Source organism: Cupressus sempervirens, chromosome 2 (assembly GCF_028749045.1).
Source record: "Cupressus sempervirens isolate cs-2001-9-10 chromosome 2, ASM2874904v1, whole genome shotgun sequence".
In the NCBI taxonomy this organism is placed as follows: domain Eukaryota; kingdom Viridiplantae; phylum Streptophyta; class Pinopsida; order Cupressales; family Cupressaceae; genus Cupressus; species Cupressus sempervirens.
In genome coordinates, this window is record NC_143119.1 from 629,537,384 (window position 1) to 629,552,137 (window position 14,754).

A 14,754-nucleotide genomic window follows, 5' to 3' on the forward strand; every position below is an offset into this window, starting at 1 on the left:
CTCTTTTATCACTCGAAATACACTGTCTGCTCAACACTTGAATGACTCAGCACATGAATAACTTGGTACTCACTATGGACTCGATGTGCTCTATCTTATACATGTTGTGCTTGGCATATACTACTTGTTCAGCATGAACTAAGTAAATGACTTAAGTGTATAGACACTCACTTGTTGAAACCAATCTAAGATAAAAAAATCTCCCCCTTTGACATGAGTGTCAAAAACACTTGGTCATGCATTAATATCCTTATTCGTATGAGCATAACATTTCTCTTATTTCACTTATGTACAAAATTTCAAAACAACATATACCCTTAAAATCTTGTACCCCCCCTAAGTTGTTAGATATGGTTTTGTACTCAAAATGTTACTCTTGTTGAGTAGATATGCCTCAACTAACACTCTTTCATTTCATGATGTCTATGTTGTTCTTTGTTTTCTCCCCCATTCTCTTAATCTATTTTATCTTAGCTCTCTTACTCTCATTTTGCTTAAGCTAACTTTCTCCTTTGATGAGTTCTCTTTCTCGCCCTCTTTACTTTCTCCCGCTTTTGACACTGATGTCAATGGGCTATAGACTGATTGTGTGTTTGTCCAAGAAAGATTTATGGACCTCAAAAATAATTTTAAGAGTTGCATCCCAAAATTCACAATCTACATCCAAAGGCTTAATTTGGATAGCTAGCTCAGTAGCAAGGTGGACTAGGTCATCTAATGTAGAAAGATTGGGGTCTTTCTTCATAAGATTTTCTACATAGTCTAACTCCTTGTGCAAAATATCCATGTGCTAATTAGTTTGGCCCTTATGTTGACTTCTTCTACAAATAATGTTACTAATTGACTCTGGGTTTGCAATAAAGTTCTAAAATGCTTCTCACTTTGAGCTGGAGTCATAGGCAATTTTGCACCTGACACATTAATTTGACTTTCCAAGCTCAAAATGTGACTTCTTGTCTCTTGTATGAAGAGTGTAGGGTTGCATAGTTTGGTGTACAATAAGAAAATGTTCTCAAGTACCTTATTCACACTCTCCACCTTAGTTTCCAATGCAAATTGTGTAAGGGCTATGTCACATAATACTTTCTCATTCACTTTACTTTGAAATTTCATTTTAAACCATTCTAATAATCTTGCATTAGCATCAAGGTCTACATCACTTACCTTTTTCACTACATTTGTCAATTGTTCTATAAGTGGCTTGGTTTCATCTAGAGTAGGTAGACTAAATGCATCTAGGAAGGTGTCTTTAATTTCAATCAAAGCTTGCATATACCTATGCTCCCTTCCAAGCAATTCTTGTCATTTCTTTCTAAATAGGGCTTCTTGCAGTATACCCATCTGCTCAATTTTCATTGTGGCAAAATCATACTTTGGCAAAATAATTTCTTCATCTAGGCTTACATCTCCATACGTTATGACCACTTCTACCTTTGATGAACTTGGACTTGGCACTAAGAATTTCAAAGATGTTACATCTGTGTTCATCTTCTGAAGAGTGTGACTGGAAGGAGTTCTAGATTCTGGTAAAGTTTCCAAGGCTTGGATTTTTTCTTTCTCCTTTAGCTTGGGTGTCAACTTGGTCTCTTCAAGTTTGTCTTTTTCTACCACAATGCCTTGGATTGCACCTTTAACTTTTGCTATAGGTGTAGATAAATCTATCTAACCTATTTGACTCTATGTATCAGTAGTGGCTTGAGTTTTCACTTTATCCTCTTCAACTGTATCAACCTTTGGTGGTGTAACTTCTGGTACTTTATCTAAAGGTTGTACACTAGTGAATTGAGGGGTGATGGTAGGTGATTCTTTTTTTTTTCACCTCTTCCCTTGTAGTGTTAGTCATTGATTTCTGAATTTCATCTACACTCACTAATATAGGGTTGTCACACAATTTTGCCTGCAGTGTAGATTGATCAAGTATCTTTTTCAAGTCTTCCTCTAGTATGGGGTTTATGTTATAAACAATGAGATTAGAAACATCCTTTATGGTAACTATGTTAGTATTTGCACTTGTTATTTGTTAAGGGGTGACATTTGGCAATTGTGTATCTTGTACACTATGTTCTTCTTGTTGCTCTGTCTTAGCTATTCTTGGTCATCAATATTAATTTCAATACCTCCCTCAACTATACCTACATTTTTGTCATCTTCTTCATCATCTTTAACCTCAATAGGCTTCTATTCTCCTTCTTTTACTATAGCTAACCCATATGTGACTTTCCACATATATGTGGACTTCTTTACAACATCTTCAATATTATTTTGCAATATATTGAAGGCTCTATATTTGAGAAAAAATCTAATTGTATATTTCTTCATGGCTTTAGCAATTTGTGCCTTACAAAGTTTAGGCATAACTTGAGCAAGGGACGTCTCCCTAATTTTCCTTTCTAGGTTCAAACAAAAATGCCATTTTTTCTCTACTCTTTTATATAAACTTTTAGGCATTGAGTTGTTGATCTCTTGTGGGGTTTTCTTAAAAATTTCCATCATGGCATATATTGCCTCCTCCACTTGATTATTTTCAACCTTTCCAAGATTATAAAAATAAATGTGAGAAAATCCCAATAAATTTGCACTATTTCTAACATTCTCACATAGGTTGTCTAAATCTAAAGATGGATTGTGACTCACCACTTGGAATTAGCTATTGTCATCAGATTATGTTCTTTCCTCGTCAGATTTAGCTTGAGAAATGTACTTTCTCCTTCTTCCTACTCTATGGGTTTGGCTTTCTCTTTAGCCTTTTATGTTGTGACACATGCACTAGCCCTTGTGGTAGGTATTGTAGGTTTGGGTTGGCTTGGTTTAGCAATCTTCTTGTATCTTGTCACTATATGTACATTATTCTTTCTCTTCTTCTTATCAATAAGAATAGGTGCTTCCTCAACTTCTTCTTCCTTAGTACCTTCTATAGTTTCTACTTCTTCCTCTTGCTTATCTTCACCCAGTTCTTGTGTTAATGCAAGTGGTGCTTGGATCTAAGTGTCTTCTTCCTCTTCATCCTCTTCCTCTTCATCCTCTTCCTACTTGGCACCTTTACCCAATTTAGGTTTCAACTTCTTTACCAACTTCTCCTTCCTCTTGATGAAAAAGATAATTTTTAGTTCCATGTTAACCTTAGGTTTTTCCATCTCATAATTACCAAATGCTTTGGCATCTTTATCTATATCTTCTACAAGTAATGTTGTTATTTCTACAAAGGCCTCATCTACATTGATTTCATAGCATAATGGCCTTAGCTATCTTACTCTTGGAGTTGTTGCTTGAACAAATGTATAATCAACATCAACTAGGAAACAAACATCATCATAATGTTTTTCCACTAATGATACTAGAATCCTCAATCTTTTCTTAATAGATTTCTTGAAGTCCTCAAAATAGCTAGTCATTATTGATTCAAAATTTTCACCTAATTGTTCAATGAACTCTCCTATTTGAATTGCCACAGACTTTTTTAGCTTCTATGCCATAGTGCCAAATGTAGGAAAAGTGTTCTGAACATAAAATAAGATACATATCAAAATATAACTAAATTTTCACTAAGCACTTTTTGTTTTCCTTATTGCTCCTAGGTTTTCAATCAATTGTTGTAGCTATAGCTTGGAAAGATCATATGTATGATCCTTCTTCATAATATTATAACCCACGTCTACTACAATATAGGGCACACTATTCAATCTGCTTGATTAATAAAACTTATGTGCAACTACCCTTACTACAAAATCTATTAGAGGATCTGTGATGGTGTCAATTTTCATTCCTCTCTTATTCCACACAGCCCCTATGTTTTTCTCAATAACCTCTTTAGATTCACTCCTTGTAGTCTTAGGTTGATCTAGAGTTGGATACCCTATTACCCTATGGATTATTCTTTTGGTGATTTTGATAGGCCCATTGACTAACCATAGTGAACTATCATGAATCCTACTCAATACAATTCTAATCCATTCAATTTTGAAAACATTAGAGAAATATAGGGTACGAGTTAACCCTTTCATTTATACAATTTTAAGTTCTTCCCTCAACACACCATTCTCACAAAATTTTCCATATTGTTCTCTTATTCCCATGTCTCCACTACTACCAATCTTACAGTTGCAACACTTTTTGACATTCTAAATCATTAAAACTTTCAGTGGTATCATGGATAATTTACCAAAGGGATCTTGTTTGTATGAAATGTCTAGTATGGCTTTGAAAATAGGTTATTTAACTTTATTACTAACCAACTGAACATTCAAAACCTCTTTTCCCTCTACACGCTTTAAACTAGATCTCATTTTGCAAAACTAGGCTTTATGAAATTTGAAATAGCAAAGCTCAACAAATACCTTGTAAAATTTGATGAAATGGTGTTGAATCATGGTTCAAATATCCTACAATTGCTTCATATGGATTTCTAGATTGTCTCTAGTTATTCTTACTCTTTGTCAATTTTGAATGATGTAAAATGAGTTGAAATCAATCAAATAACTCTTTGAAATACTATAATTAATGTTGAGTTCTTACATAGTTGTAAGCTCAGCATTGACTAATTTTAGGCTCACTCGACATCCACTAGTATTTCAATTCATTTGGCAACCATTAAGAACTTGGCAACAACTAGCCAGTTTGTTAGCTCGACATCCTCTAGCATTTCACTTGGCAATCATAGGAAATTTTTCATGCTCAGTAGTAACATGAAAACTTAAAAATTTTCTTTGATTCTTGATAACATCTTGCATATTTATTTATGCTTATGTAGACTTTTCAATATGAAATCCTTTGGAATTGATGTATGATATAACTTTAGAAATATCAGTCCAACATACCTCTAAATTGCTTAGTTTGATGAGGTGTGATTACCTAACCCATTGGGTGAAATAGTACCTTCTCCACTTTATGTGCTACAATCCTCTTTCTTCTTCCATTTCTTATTCATTTCATTTCTAAAATTTTCAATATCTACCTTGTATTTTCTTTTACCTTTATTGAACTTACAACTTGGTGCCTTTGACCTTGTTGGAAAATATCAACTGATGTGACCAATCTTCAAACAACTAAAAGATGTGGTTTGACTCAACCACTTTTTGTAGTCACTTTTGAAGTGTGTTCTAATACAATTCTTAGGAACATGTCCATACTCTTAAAATAGTGACAACTATACCTTGTATTATAATCTCAGATATAAGAATTGTCATTGTTTTTTACCTTTGTTTGCATGTTTGATGACCACATGGGTTTGGATCTGCAGTCAAAAGTTCTATGTCTATACTTCTAATAGTTATAGCAATATCCTTCAAATTTTTGTGTGTGCATGGTCATAATTCTACATTCATGTATTTGATGACCTTGGTTGTTGCACTTATGGCAGTGAACCATGCTCTTATTGTTGACATTCTAATTTACAGTCTTGCTCCTGCACATATTAGTAGTATGTCCTTTCTTACCACAACTATGACAAGCAGGTTGGGTTTTTTTACCTGTGTTGCTTCTTTCTTCAACATCTTTGGATGACTCTCCTTCTTTAGCACTTGTGTATCCTAGTCTAGATGTATCATTGTTAGGTCTTGGGAATCTCATTAATTACTCAAAGTATTTGATGCCTTCACTTGGTTTGTTGAAACTTTCAATAAATTCCTTTTCCCTTTTTAGGTCATTGTTCAATTGCTCATTTTGCAACTTCAATGTTGTTATCTCAATGTCCTTGACATTCAATTCATAATTTGCATTCATCATTTGACTCAAAGTATCTAATTGCATGTTAGTGATCTTAGTTAGCTCTGATGATTTCTCTTCCAATCTATTGGTCAAACCTCTTTTTCATCTTCAATCATGGCTTTGTCTTCCATAGCTTTCTTTTTTTGTTCACTCACCTCACATAGTAGTATGGCTTCTGATTCTTGCTCTAACTTGAGATTTCTAATTTCTTCAGCTTGGGCTCTATTCTTTTCCATTAGATTTGCAACTACTACATCAAATTCATTGGAGTCTCCATTAGAAAATAGCTTAGTAGTGTCCATATATTTGTATTGTGTGTCATTCTTCTCAATCAAAATTTCCTTATTTCTCTTCAAAGATATTTTGAGGTCTTCTCTTGCTTCATTCAATTGATGTAGAATGATGCTAAGTTTCTGGAATAGATTGTGTAGAGATTTTTCATCAACGTTTTGAATCACACTATGTGATCCATCATCAAGAAGAGAGAGCAAGATTGTTTGACACCTCTTGCTCTGTCTTCCTAATGATGGATCATGTAGTGTGATTTGAAATGTTGATGAAAAATCTCTACACCATCTATTCTAGAAACTTAGCATTATAAATCACGGATTGTGGAAATCTGATTGCATTAATTGATGTAGAATGAGTTGTATTTCAATTCCCTAATTCTCAGTGATCCTACCCAACTTGTAGACTTCCATTTTTAATATCTTTCCTCAAAGCTACAAAGGTTCTCTTATAGAGAACAAGGCTTTGATACCAATTTTTGTAATTACAATAGGAAAGGTAAACTTCTAGGGGAGGGAATTAGTAGTTTAAACTTTGACCTATAAAACATTCACTAGACATCCATCTCATACATTGAATAAGTAAACTGAAATACCATGTAAAGAATGTACATCTAAGTCATGTAAAAAAATAAACATTCACACATATATGACACTAGATATGATTACCCAAAAACCCTCCAATGAGAAGGTAAAATTGGAGTGGGGATAACACCCACAAATATTCGCTATTGTAGTAATAAAGTGCATACAATATAGGTAACAATGTTTGATCATGAAACATGATATACCCTATAAAAGGTCTGCCCTATTAAAGGCTTAAAAAGATAGTTAGTGTTAGAAATAAGGTGTCTCAACCTTGTATAATTCCTATTCTTATTATTTTTTTTGTAAAATCTATTTCTTGCAAATAATGTTGATGTTTCGACATCTTGAATTATGTGTAAGGAGATGATGACTAAAATAGTTATGACAGATTCCTATGACACGTAAGCACTATGTTAGGAAGATTTAATGACAGGTGAAGATATGTGACAACTAAGATATTTGAGTACTATACACTCTACCCCAATAGTGGGGTTCGAGGCATTGCCTCAAAATTTTTTTTGGGGTTCCTATTTTCTTGGAGAATGGTAAAACCCTAATACAGTTTACCTTTTGGGAGTAGCCCTAAAGTGAAGCACATGTTATAAGCATTTTTAGGGTTGCAAAGAGATGTGATGCAAAAAAGGTGTATTGTTGGTACTGCGAGTAGCTACTGGAGTCTTCTATTGTTGATGTTGAACTTGCATTGCAAGTGTATTGTAACCTCATGTTGAAGATAATACATTGTGCAGGTTCTAAAGGGGTGGGGTTGTTTTACCGAAAGGTTTTTCCCCACCGACAAATCTTTGTGTTATGTGTTCCTTTCTCTGTCTATTTTCTGTATGCATGGTTGGTTGCAATATTGTTGTTTACATGATATTGAATCTGTAAGTGTAGAATATTTTAATAGGATTTGCCTCATACTTTCCTTATAAGATTAGTGTAGGAAGCTATTTCTGCACCTGAGTTTCCTTACAGTTAGGTCTTACTCTATTAAAGCATTTCAACACCCTATTAGAAGTGTGCCTTGTTAAAGGACTTTAACTCATAATTAAGTAAGCACCTTGTTAGAAGATTTAAATATAGCCTGTTAGGACTACTCTATTAATATATTTAACTAATTCACCTATTAGATTGCCTCAACATTAGTCTTGTGGTTATCACTTTGTTGTTTGATGATAGATCACCTCTAAACTAATGTATTCTTGATCTCTCTTGATTAAATGTCTCTCTGTTGTATACTATTCCCTTCCTCTATTCTCCTTTAACTATTTTTGCAATATAATTTCACTTTACAATTCCTTAGCCACCATGAATGCTCTATTTTTGTATGCAAACTTCTTGCTTTTCTCCTTCCACATACATTATGAAGTTTTAGGGTTTGTCCTCCTTACAAAGATATAGGTGATTTAGGGTTAGGCATGAATCAATGGCTATGATTCATCCATTTTTTTGCTTAGACCTTTCATTTACTTGATTTGATGCATGTCCTTCATAGGAATTCCAACTTAAGATTCATCCTTATCACCAAAATACCATAATTCAATCTTTAAGTTGGCTCAAAAATGGTTCACATAGTAGTTTGTGCCATTAAAAACAACTATGACAACACTGTGTTACATGGCATCTGAAGTCTTTGATGCTTGGCATATACTGGTTTCTATACCATGACTCAACATATAAATGACTTGACATGCACTACTTACTCGGCTCCTATATCACTCGGCAGACACTGTCTGCTTGTCACTTGAATGACTCAACACATGAGTGACTTGGCACATGAGTGACTCGACACTTACTATGGACTTGGCATGCTCTATCTTATACATGTTGTTCTCGCCATATACTACTTGTTTGGCATGAACTAAGGAAATGATTTTATTGTATATACACTCACTGGTCAAAACTAATCTGAGATCAACACCCATTTGTTGGTGACATCCTTTTTTTTCTAAAACATTGGGTATTAAAAGATTCAGGTTATAAAATCTAACAGGAGAACAAACTATTAACCAACAGATTATATCTATAATCCTAATCCTAATCCTAAACTCTAACCCTAATCAAATTCCTAACTCTAACCAAGATACTACCAATCATGTAAACCTAGCCTAGATAGTAAAATTATAATCTTAAACTCTAAACTACAATCCTAAGCTCCATCCACATGAGGTTGAAATTCATTTTATTGCATAAATTAAACTAAGAATTAAAAATATATTGTTTTGACAAGTTAAAATTTTGATATGATAATTAATTATAAAGAAATGATGTTGATTAACTTACATAATTATAAATTAATGAGAAGGAACAAAATTATAATATACTTACTTAATAATAATAAGTATGTTAAAAATAGGGAATTTTAAGAGAGGGGCATGAATCATTATTCCACAACTTTTTTCCCAACTATGGATATCAATTATAAACCTTTAACTTTTTAAAATTATTAAACTTTAGAGAAATAACAAGAACAACACAATGGAATTATAACACCATATTTTATTAAATATTAAAATCCTAGCTAAGAGAAAAACCCTATGGAGATTTTACCCACAAAATGATCCACTAATCAAAAATACCTTGTGAGAGGCATTGACCATGTTAGGAGTCCATTACATGCATATAGTTGCTATGTCCTTGTTAGAGGAATGGGCCTTATTAGAAACCTTAACCCTTTTGGGAGTTATAATTGATAGGTGAACTCACCACTCTTACAATCATATACAACTTTACAAGTAGTATAGAATTATATGAAAACCTTGAGTTTTGTTTATATCTTCTATATCTGATTAGTCTTTTGTAGTTTCTTGCATCCAATCATGTATAGAACATTTTTCTGTACTCAAACCATCAAATTTGCATCTAATAGAAAAATAGAGTGCATAAATGGAAATCATATCATTACTTGATAAAATTGGTGTGTTCACTAAATAAAAGTCCCTTCCTTTATATTGAAAACATTACAAGCCAACGAGTCGAGAAGCATGAATTTAATATCTGGAACCTCAAGAAATTTTGGGCCTCATGCCTCACAATCACAAGGTTACAAAAAAGGTTGACCTCTTCCAAACTAGGTCAATCTAGGTTGACCTACTCCTAGAGAAGGGAAGAGGAAGGGCTATTAGAAGTCTCAAAGGGAGTGCAAACAAATTTAGAAAAGATGGAACAAAATAAGAGAAAGCGCACATTGAGCTCAAATTTGTCCATGGTTTAGGAAGTCACTATAGGAAAAGTGTTAAAAGGTCTAAAAATGTGGGTGCTTTCATTTTAACATGACATATTTATCCCCCACTTTAGCAGGAGTATGAGTTGTCTCAAACTCATGCCAAAGTAGATCAACAGAAAATAGTTGATCTTACCATGACTTAGAAGTTAAAGAAATAATCAATCCCCCAAGGGAATTGAGTCTTCATCATATCAAAAATCACAATAAGAGAGAGAGAGAGAGAGAGAGAGAGAGAGAGAGAGAGAGAGAGTGCTACAAAAAGAGTATGTAGTCACTAGTCCAATAAGGTTTTTGTTCCTTATTGTGAACCACATAAGAAAATAAAAGAAAAAACATGTGTTTCTATAGGATATGGTATTGAATGGTCCAAAAAGTATGTGTGGTTTGTTATTTAGTCCATCAAAGATGAATTGAATGGTCTAGCAAGCATGTGTGGCATGCTAGTCAATCCATTGAAGGATCCACCTTCAAGGGAACACCATGTGCCAAAAAGAAATTTTGAAAAATTACCCAAGCATAAGGATAAATGTATCCTTAAGGGATCAAGCTTTACAAAGTGTCAATACTCCAAAAAATCATCAAAAGAAATGGTTATGCCTCCCAAAATTTGAGCAGTTTAGAGAGAGATCCAAAAAGACCAAGTCCCTAGGAACTGGAAGTCCTTCAAAGGAGACCAATAGTGCATGCAAAAAGTGACAAAGCAATAATTCATAGATTTGTGGATAACCCACAAATAATACCAAGTGTACAAGGCTAAACTACTCTAATCCATACTTTGAATCTAATTTTTCTACTCCATGATTAAAAAGGTGAGTGGAGTGTATGCCCCCATATTAAAGTGATTGAAAGTGCCTTAATGGGAGTAATAGCTTTAATGGAAGTGTACATATATCCAATAAGAACATTTCCACTATGAGAAGCACCCAAGAGAGAGAACATACAAAGGGAAATTAATATGTGACATAAAGAGAGAAAATGAAGGCATCTACCAGTTTTGGGGTTAGTATAATCATATGATAATATATAAGAAATATTATATCAAGTATCAAATATCATCATTCCCTAAAGGAAGTAGAACTACAACATAATGGAAGAAAATGTATGTAAGAGATACAAAGAAGAGTATTTTTGGGCCAACAACATGGAGACCAAAAATAATCAGTGCTACATGTCATAAGAAAGCAAGAAGACTATACAAGGCACAAGTATGAATAATACCACATGTACAACATAACTTGTAACAACATATAGAAGAAGAGAGATACAAAAAGAAGAATATATATGAAAGGTCCAAGTATTTTATCCTCTTGCATTAACATAGAAAAAGGATCATTTAAAGAAATCTAAATAAAACATATAACAAAGAGCACATCACAGGAGAAAACACAATGTGAAAACACAAAGACTATCATGCAAAGGAAGTCTACTTCAAGTGTTTTGCATCCCTCCCCTTTATCTCAATCTAAAATTCTAGGGGAAGGATGGTGACTCATGAGAGGAATGACACCTAACACGGTAGGACCAAATTCAAGTTAGGAATCTAGTGAGAGTCATTGTGATCATCACTAGAGGTGAGTATAAGCTACGTAGAAAGAATGTTAGAAAAATCATAATCCATATCAATATATTCATCATCACTACTAACATTTTCATCATCAAGAGTATCTTCCATATCAAAATTAATAGAATCTAAAATACAAAGAGAATCATCATGTTTATCCATTTGTACAATGTTACCTTGATTAGCTTCTTCCAAAGGATCAAGCATGGATTGATCAAATGAAGGTGAAGGTTGAGAGAAAGATGTCATGTGGAAAGAAAGATTATGAGGCTTAGCCTTAGCTTGATGATTCTTGCAAGGCTTATGAGCACGTTTATTATGAATTCTTTTCTAAGATAAACTTGAAGGATTAGGATTAAGTTCCATAGGTTCCAAAGAAAAAATAGCTACAAGATTAGGAATAGAAGTTGGTAAAATGGATGAGGATTGTAAGATAGGTGTAGAAATAGTTGTTGCAATATATACCATCTTAAATTGGAAGCACTCCAATTTGATGAAGGTTTATCACCTATTTAATGTGAGATCCTCATCTCCTTGCTCCCCTTTTCTTCTCCTTTCTCCTAGGTGTAATTGGGGGTAAGACCTAATTAATCCTCTTTAAACCTCATGTTTTTATGATATAAAGATTAAGGTAGTATCTAACCACCTAGGTCCTCCATTTCCTTTATCTAATCAATTGAAATATCTTAACCACATTGAAACAACTACATCTTGGATTTTGTACCTGATTTTTGGGATCCAAGACCTATTTCAAGGCCCCAAGGGAATCTTGAAGGTTTTGGGACCTAGTTGACAAGGGTGTAGTGAAATTCTATCCAATTAGGGATATAATGCCTCTGATGATCCAATTAGGTATGTAGTGTGTCCTTGTTTGGGCTTTATTTTGGGTCCATTGTTTCGACCCCATGACTGAATTATTTGGGGTACAAACTTGTAGGTAGGTTGGTCTATAGAAGAAAGATATTATAAGCCTTTATAAACCCCTCCATTTTCTACATTTTGCATCCATCAATTTCATGTTCAAGCACTCAAGCATTCAAGATTTTAAGCATTGTTCAAACAATTCCTCCATGGAAGATCAATAATTTAGGTCTAAAGTCATTGAAGGAGTTTATTTAGAAATATCTTCTTCAAGACTTTTGTCACATCTTCTACATCCATTCATCTTCATTTCCTTGATCCAACTCAATTGGTGAGTAAGCACAGTATATGCATTCAAGAGATCATACTATTATAAGACGAATTCATACATTTACTTAATATTTCTATAATTCAATTATTTTAATTTGAGGTTAACTCCTAAACTATGGTTTGACCAAGGTAAACCCCCATCAACAATAAAAACTAATTTTTATTATAGGTTGCAAATCTTGGATTAGCAAATAGGTTGCAAGTTTAGATATCCTTTTTAGCTTTCTTCATTATTGTAAAATTAGATTCAATGTCACACATAGTTTTATAGGATCATATATATCACCCTATAGTTCAAAGTCATTGAGGTCACCCTTTTAGAGGGATGACAACCATATTAGATCACCAAATTATTTTTGGGTTTTGTAGATCTTGTAGTTTCGAGACAAGATTGTGGGAGTCAACACTTTTAGAGGTTGTTTGACTTTTTGTTTATAGGTTTATATTTCATAATTTACCCTCTCTATTTTAATACACACTTTCACTTTCTTACATTTAACTCTTACATTACACATCTATTTATTTTCACTTCATATCTCTTTCTACATCAAAGTTTTAAGTACTTTTGAATTCTTTCTCCAACCTTATAACCATTAGATCTTTGTTTGCATTAGTTCTCCTTTCTCACTTGGTTGGCACTAATATTCCTAGATCTAGTTACCTTAGAGTTGGAATTGAAATGATCAATCTCCTTAACTTCCTATTGAGGTACAAATTCAACCAACCCCTAAAATGTGAGGTATTTGAGACCTATTCCAAGTGATTCACATTTCACCTTGTACATTTTGGTGAACCTGCCCATGACAATACTTTCTACTCTTGTTTTCATTTGGCTAGCTTTATTTTTAATGTATTTTGAAACATTGGTTATGTACCTTGTATTCTTTTTTATTCAATTTGGATCTTGTACACATTTCAATAGCATAATGATTAGTTGGATCTATCTTATATGTTATTTTCTTTCATTTATGTTATAAAACTTATCTAACATGCTCCCCAAACACCTAAAACACCATACTCTTATTACCTTAACCTAATCAAATGACCTTGGTAATGATGTATGGAAAAATATTATTTTCCCTTCTCTTCATTTAGGTCTTGACTATGGTGATGAATTAGTTAAGGGTAGTACTATATCTTCTTTCAAATCCTCCTTCTTTATAGACCTTTGTTGCACTCATGATTATTATGCTTTTATGATGTTATATATTAGTAGAGATGTTCCCCTCATCGATAATGTCACTATTTGGGATGATCCTCTAGATGATAATGTTGACTATTCTCTTCCTCATGAAAATGTTAACATGATGCTTCATGCCCTTTCTTTTCAACATAACAACCTCAATGTTTCTTCTTCTTGCAACACATATCCAAATGATATTTTAGAGAAATAATAATATATTATAAACACTTTTATCCATGTGACTTTTCCTTCATTTAATGCTCCTAGTAGATAGGAACCATTAATGGAAACCCATAATCCCTATCCTAAAGATTCCTTGGAAGAGGAAAATGGTCATATTCTTAATGATCTCCCTTCTAGTGAAGAGTCTATGGAGAATAAATGTCTTTGTTAAGTTAATGTTTCTCAATCTCTCATCACTCTTAAAGGTTACACTCTTCTTACCATTTAAGGTTTTCCTTAACTAATTGTTAAGGGAAAATCTAGTGATCCTTTGGATTATAATGTGGTGTCTCACACCTATAATACAAGGAATAATCGTCAACTTGCTACTTCTCTTCCACCTTCTCAACTTGTTCTTCTTCCTCTCATTCATCTTTCTTATAATCTTGGGTTGGATTCTGATTTGGTGTTGCATTATGTAATACCCTCACCAATATTTCTTTTTGGGAACTTCTTCAAACATCCCCTACATACCTTGAAGCCTTGAAAAAAAGATTTATCCAATCTCTCAATGTCACCTCCCAATCAAGATAATATTAATGTCTTTTTATAATGCATGCATACTACCCTTGTCCTACCTCATATTGTGTTTTCTCATGAAGATTTTCCTTCTTAAGAGATTAAATATTGTTATGAACCTTTTATGTTCACCTTTTCTATTAATAAAAGTACCATAGAATGAACTTTGATTGATAGTGGATCTGATTTGATATTTGTAGTGTATATATATGTTAAAGTTAATGAACATTGATCTTTCTACTATTTATCTAGATAATACTCCTATTCGATGATT